We start from the raw sequence: 7705 nt of genomic DNA on the forward strand, positions 1-7705 counted from the left end.
GACTTTGAATTATTGTGAATATGTGGAAAAAATGGGATTTTACACATTGACAAAACCAATAAGAGGTTTGAAAAGCATGTTTATATTGGGACAATCTTAGTACAGAACAGCTTAGTTTTTAAAAGCAAAATGGTCTTCATGCAACAGGCCCTAGTTGTGAACAAAGTGCCATTCAGCAAGAAGGAACTGATTTAAGAGCTCAATTATTGATGATGCTGAGTCAGGAGTCTGTGGATGTAAAGTCTCCATTTGCTTCATCACTGGAAGTAGGGAATCAGCCATAATAGACAAACCAAAGATTTCTGATAAACCTGCACTGGAAGTGATGCATTTCTGATTCCGATGAGATTTCCGTTAGAGAAATGATGGGCCAAGTACTGAAACCCTTCCTCAGCTGTAATTCCTTGCTTAGCCAGGCCAGTACTTCTTCAATCCAGTCGAGCTTTTACTGACAAAAGAACGGTTGTCTGCCCCACATTCCCGCCAGTCCTGGCACCTCTGGGAGATCTGTATGCATCCCCCCAGGGCTGGGCACTCCAGAGCTGTTCACTCACCCATGTCTTTAACTAACACCTCTGCAGTGGAAGCAGTACGTGGGTGAGTAGAATAAAATAACTGAATAGCAGAGAATGCAGCCTCTAGCTTTCTCAAATACAACCTGAAACTACTTTGTGTAAAGGATGAAAGAAACTCTGCTCTCCAACAGAAATATCCAAAGGAAATCCAGGAGCTCATATCAGCAGAGCTTTGTTTGGCCAAAAGATTGGCCTTTCACATTCACAGCGCTTGGGCTGAATTATGTATTCCCATTGTCTGTATTTTCTGGACACTATAAAACAACTTATTTATTCTATTCTACCTCTCTCCAGAAAAAAACGGGCATAAGCCTTCATAGTCGGAGAGAAAATATTTTTCCCCCTTAGATTTTTACTGGGCCATTCCTGATAAATCTTTTTACACAGTTACTTTACCTTCCAACCATTACAGTACTGTACAATTTTCAAGAATAAAGTGACCATTAGGAGGCATTAGTCAAGAAGTGAGAACCCTAATTACTTCTTCAAGTAAGCAATAAATGAAAGCGGCTGAATTTCCGGAGGGTTGGCACCTTTGCAGCTATTTTCAATAGACCTTTGCTACCCTTGCCTACTTTTATACCAGATGAAGTGGAACACAATGTAATGCACTTAGTAGCATTAGTCCTACTGTTTTGTTTTCTTCTTTAAAGAAAAATTTACTGATCTCCCTGCAGCCTCACCTTCACCCTATGAAGAAGCATTGAGAGTGTAGACTTGTTACTGTAAAATATCTTTTGCATGTGAAATAAAACCTGGATGTCCATATGGCCTACAAATGGTCCATGCTCAACTAAGAAACAATGGGGTTCTGTTGTTTCTTAGATAAAAGAGTATCAAAACCAGTCTGACTCATAGAGATAGGTCTGGTTTCTTTTACATTTAAGTGTATGCAGTTTTTTGACTCAGTAGGAGAATAGCTGAATGCTGTTTTCTTGAGAGTGAGTAATGTCCCCCCTGCTTCAGTATGACTTGATTTGTTGTACCACTGTCTGTTACGTGTCAGCTTTCGAGAGGAAGGCAGTATTACCCCAAGAAGAGGCACTGCTCTGTTCCCGACAGACCCTCCACAACCGGAGGGGCATTCAGAGCGGGTGGTGCTGCAAACGAGGCAGCATCTCTAACATACAGCATGCTCTGTGTCTTGGCTCTGCGTCTTTATTACCAATATATACATTTGTTCTATGTACTGCTTGATCTGTTACCTATCAATTGCTTGCCTTGGTAAATTAAGCAATTTTTTTAAAAGCATCTATATTCATGTACAACATGTGGGTGATGTTTTTCCCTTCTTCTTTGTATAAGTATGGTCTATCCCGATTACAGCAAGCCTTTTGGGAATATTATAGGATTAGAAGCTCCTGAAAACTGATAGTTAAGTACTTATCATCAGGAATAAATGAATCAGACCAATTTTCTTTCATTTTTACTTTCAGGCAGATGATTTTGTAGGACAAGGCTCTTTAATTGGATGTCTCGGCACTGTGAGATAAACACAATTTTGTTTCTCTGCATAAAGAGAATATATCACAGAAAAGATGGTAGAGTGCAGTAATACTGTCCATTATATAGATATATCTTTCTAGCTCACACTGATTCTCTGCATCAGCTAGGGTTTTTCACACAAATGAAAGCATATTAGCCTCAGAGGTGACCAGGCAGGAGTACATGTTCCCTAATTAGCACTTTGATGTAGTTTTGTCCAGGTAACATACATAGCTTTAATCATAGCAAGCCATTGTCTGTGATGGTCAGCAAATCCCTGGGTCATCTTTTCATCTTACAGTCTGATGTCTCAAATATAAATGCCTAGAAACACTTTCTTTTAATACCTGCTTACTAGCAGGTGCATTATGGGAGGCTCACCTTGATCCCTAAGATGCAGAAATTGCTTGGAACAAAGACCCAATAATAATGTAAAATCTTCTCCCAGATGTATGTATTTCTCTGATCTTTTCTGGTTTATCAGCAAGTTTGCTGAGAGGAAAGGTAAAAGTGGAATTTTATTTAGAGAGACTGGTAGTAGACCAGGTCCCAACTTCTTCCGAATGTCTGTCAAAAGTGAAAATATTATAAATTCATCATACATTAATCATATTTAACCACTAGGGAATTTGCTCTTTCTGGCTTTATCTGCCATAGGGAAAGTCACACAACCCAAATTATTCCATTTATCTTAGTATTATAACTAATCAAATGCAGTTTGTGACTCCATGGTTCGTGATGCATTCAGACTGACTCAGAAGATGCTGGAAGGGAACAAGCTGGGTCTGTACCTGGGCTTCACTAAGGACTGGGACTCCCCATCTGCTCCCTTTTGCATTGCATCGGATGACATTGGGTTTCCGAGACCCTCCTGCACGCCCGTGGGAAGGCTTGATTTCACTGGACTGGTCGCGGTGAGGACTGGGGATGGGCATTCATACTGCAGAACAGACCTGTTGGCTTGGAATTATTATCAAGACTTGGGAAAGCAAAATTGATCACGGAGTATCAGCTAAGGGATTTGAATCCAAAAGGTTTTGATGCAAAGAAGAAATGCAGGGTGATAGTGCAAGGTTGAATATTGTTAGTATGAATCTGTTCTGACAAATGTGGTCAATGGTTTGCTTTTCACAGTTCAGTTAACATTTATTTCAAGGCTGAGAGGAAAACACTATGGAAATTTCCAACCCACTCAGACACTGTGGGCTCAGGAGCTTCTGCTAGGACCAAAAAATCATGAAAACTGCGTAGCGGGGTCTTTCTCTTTAGAAGCAGCGAGTGAGGGAGTGTGCATGCTTTTACCCTCCTAGCCTGCCTTACCCTGGGCCAGCAAATCAAATGACATGGCATTAACAGAGCAGCAGCTTTGGAGGCAGTTGGCAACAGACTTCAAGAGTCGCCCGAGTGCAATGGGTGTCAGAGGTGGCCCAGAAGGTCCTGTTCAGAGAGAGCAATTATCCAGAGGGGACTCTGAGACCAGAGAAATGCCAGCGAACGGGTAGTGGAACAAAAAGGGGCAGGTTTGGTCTGGGCTGTGCTCAGGCACCTGCGGAGGAGGGGAGGCAGGGACATGGCTGCTCCCGCGGCAGAGGGAGACCTGGGGAGGGGAACGTTGCCAGCAGCCGAGGGAGGAAGGAGCAAGGCATCTTAATGGCTGTGACAAATGAGCAGCAAGCGCAGATCACAGACGGGAAAAGGAAAAGAAGCGCTGGGGGCGGCCAGGGCAGCGAGCTCCCGAAGCGACTGCGGGCAGCTGCCCCAGCACCGGCACCACGGAGCAAAGGGGCACAAGTGAGCAAGCTAATTACTGTCTGCTGGACGGAAGAACAAAATGACAGAGAGGCCACTCTCCACGTGGGATGCGATCCAGCCCTCGCTGTGGTCAGCACAAAGATCCCTATTCAACTCTGCGGGCTCCTGGTAAGGCGCGAAGAGCCTGAGGACAACCCCTGGGAAGAGGAGCTGTGTGAGTGTGTCTGACCCCTTCAAGGGCTAGAGGGGAACCCTATAAGTGGTGCTGCCCTATGAATACACGTCGAACAACTTTCTAAAATTGTCCATGCTTCTTGTCCCTGCCATTGCCCTTGGTCTGTTAGGTGATTCATTCCCCGTGCAGGGAAGTCCTGCCTGGCCCCGCTGGTGCCTGCCCTCTGCCGATGCCCGTGGCTCCCTGCCCTCGGTGGTGTCACCAGCTCCGAGAGCCTCGTATCATTTCTCCTCTCTTTTACCCTTAGGGTTGCGTGTACCGCAGCAAGGCCTCCTTTTAATCTTCTATCCTCAGCCATACAAACCTGGATTTCATCTCCAGTCCCTGGATAATCAAGATATTTCAACAGCTGTCAGTTTCTGGCAGAGGCCTATTCTACCATTTTTTTTCAACAACACATTTTTCATAGCTGGTTAGAAATATGCAATATTTTGTCATAAAACCAGCCCCATTTGCAGGATTTGAGTAATTTTTTTCCTGCTTTACCTTTCTCTATCTTACAGTTTAGAGATATTTTTTTTCCAGTTTCTTGCTGCTGTTCAGCACTTTTGCTTATGATGTTAGAGCTTTATCTGCCACTAACCCCATATACAGCACTTCTGTAATGTCTTGTAATGTGTGGCTATTGAGCGGATATTCTCTCTTCTTGTTTTTTTGTTTCCAGACTCATTACCTTACATACTTTGAAACTTATAAGCTACTTATCTGCCTTCAGCTTCTAGACCATATATTCTGAATTTCGTTGCCCTCTTTCTTTGTTTTGACTGCCCCTTCACTTTATATCATCAGCAAATGTAATCCACTTACTGCATCTTCTTTCTTCCAGGTCAATGATATATAAAGCAAAGAATATTGATCCTCACACTAATCCTCGTAACTCTCTTTTAGTCACATCCTTACATGCTAAACTGTTAGCATACATAGTTACCTCTTAAAAAAATATTTGAGCTAGTTCATAGCTTACTAAAGTCAGCTATCCCGAGAAGGCAGGGACTGTAAATATAGAGAAACAGAATAGGAAGAAGCAGTGGTACCTGGAAGCCATCAGTCTTGCCCCATGGGGCAGGAGTTGAATGGGGGTCTCCAGCCCTCCTGCAGCTGCAGGCACCTCCCCAGCCAAGGGCAAACCGCCCGTGGGGCACAGGAGTTGATGCAGGATACGGTCTGGGACCGTCAGCAGCCACTGACAGGCTTGCATGTCCTGGGTGAGTCCCAATGTGAATGGCCCCATGAGCAATTCCTTCTTTCTAATGTTCTTGATCATATTTTGAAGCTTCTGGAGGTTCAAAGCTGTCTTCTTATCCCCATCTCCATGATGCGAGAGAGAAGTCTTTGTAGTTTCTAACAGACAGCTGTCATAGGCAGGTGTTAAAAGGGGATTTCTTTTGCATCCCTTCACTCCCCAAAGTCAAAGATATAACACAAAGAACCTGACTTTTCTACATAAAAATCTAGTTAAACAGAATGTATGGATACCTGTTATCAGATTTTTTTTTATCCACCCTGAAAAAATCCCATCAGTGCATTGCACAAGCTTGCTTTTGTGAATTCATGCTGACTTTTCATAATTAAATCATAATTTCCACAAGCCTGACCCTGACTAGTATTTAAATTTTTTCCTACTGCTGCAGTTAGACAAGCACTGCAGGTCTTTTGGTTCAGAGGCTTTCCAGTCACCTTTCCAGAGGAGAAAGATAGCCTGTCTAGTGCACTTGGCTGGGACTCAGGGGACCTGGCTCTCAACCCTAGCTCAGACACAGGTTCCCTGTGTGAATTTAGGCAATGGACCTAACCTGCTATATGTCCTAGTACCACATTTCTGAGCAGAGATAATAATTTCCTATCATTCAGGAATCCTGCACAGATAAGTGTGAGGCACTGAGATGCATGAAAAAATAACTATTAAATTCTTTTCATGAGGATACGATGTTTCGTTATTAAATGCTCTTAGTTGAAGATGTAACTCCTCAAAGGTGGTGGGCATCTAACTACAAGAAGAATTGGACATCTAAACAGATACTTTCGAGGCACCAAGCCCAAGTTTACATCATCAGACTGGCTTTAGCAGTGGGTCCAGCCTCTTTAAACAGAGCTGGCTAAGTAACAGGCACTGCCGTAGCTCCATTATAACTGAAGATGTCTTTGCAGTGATGTGTCTGTGGCCACAGCATCTGAGCTGAGCAGGGGCTGCTGGTGGGCACCACACTCTGTTGGGCTGCGGTTCCCACAGCCTCTTGGCGCTGGCTCCTGCTGCCTTCCCACCGGCCTCTGGAGGAGGACGGAGCAAGTGCCTTTCCCTGTCAAGCTGAGGACCCACACTACCTCCCTGGCTGGTTTTCAGAAAGCTGCACGATACTGTGGTAACAAAAAGGCTCTGCCTGTAGAAGAAAAAAAAAAAAACCCAAAAAGAAAAAAAAAAGACCTCGTGCCTGTTGTATCACATTCACTCATCCACTCACCCCACAGATAGCATTCCTCTGGCAGGACACCCTGTCTCCAGCTCCTTACTGAAAAAAAACCCCCATACCCAAACCAGAAAAAAATTAGATTCCTTCACTAGCAATGCATAATATTATTATGTCTATTTTGCAGATGGGCTGGCTGAATTGAGGTAGAATTGTGACTTTTTCAGAGGATACCTGAAAGTGCTCTATGCTGAGAATCCTGGATTCTGTCTCTCTTCTCCAACCCAAAATTTCAACATGTACAGCATGGAGTGAATTCGTCAGGCATGGGCAAAAGAGACCATACCTTCCTTATCAGCGTTGGCTAACACAGTATGTAATTTCTGATGCTATAATGGGGGAGCAGCTGCAAACTCCTTATCCTCATCCCATATCTCAGATGCTTTCAATCCTGCATACACTACACGGTACACAAGAAGTTTCCTTTGTTTTATTCCATTTTGATTTTAATGCCATAACTGTGACTTATATATCCTGCAAACCTACTCCAAAGAGACCAGGCTTTTTACTGAAACATGCAAAGGTGTTGTTTATCAAACAAATGGGTTAGGAAATGACTTGAGTCCTTAAGAACAAAGAATTAGTCTGGTTACCATGACAGACATTCTGAATGGGAACAATTTACCACCGAGGGTTGTGACTTGGGAAGGGTGATAATGGTAAGTGTTAGGACAAATTTTGTTCACTTGCTGTACCAACGAAGAAATAAAGAGGCAGTAAGTAGATTCATTTGCTGTTCAGTTGTGAAGTGGCAGTCAGGACAAAAGAGGAGGGGAACAAAGTTCAGACTGAAACTCTGAGGAACTGGAGGAAGAAAGGCAACTTAAAAAATTCCAAATAATGTAAGTTTTTTGGCTGGAAACAAAAATAAAAGCAAAGTAGATTTGCTATGGACTCAGAAGTCATAAATGATTAAATGGATGCATACAGTACTCTTGCATACACAGGTGCTGCCATTATGGATGTACATTATAAATCTGCAGGGCACTAAAGTGATTACTCTTTCCCCCCATGTCTCTGAATGCCATATTTTTCCAGCATGCTGGATCCCATCTGGCCTCAAAGTTCCGTCATTCTTCAGACATTTCAATTTCTTGATTACCTGTCAGGTTATGACCCTCAATTGTTTTTCTTTTTTAATATCTCTTCCTCCTCACTTGGGACATGTCCATGTGTTTCTGACATCTGCCACC

Source organism: Buteo buteo, chromosome 2 (assembly GCF_964188355.1).
Source record: "Buteo buteo chromosome 2, bButBut1.hap1.1, whole genome shotgun sequence".
Taxonomy (NCBI): Eukaryota; Metazoa; Chordata; class Aves; order Accipitriformes; family Accipitridae; genus Buteo; species Buteo buteo.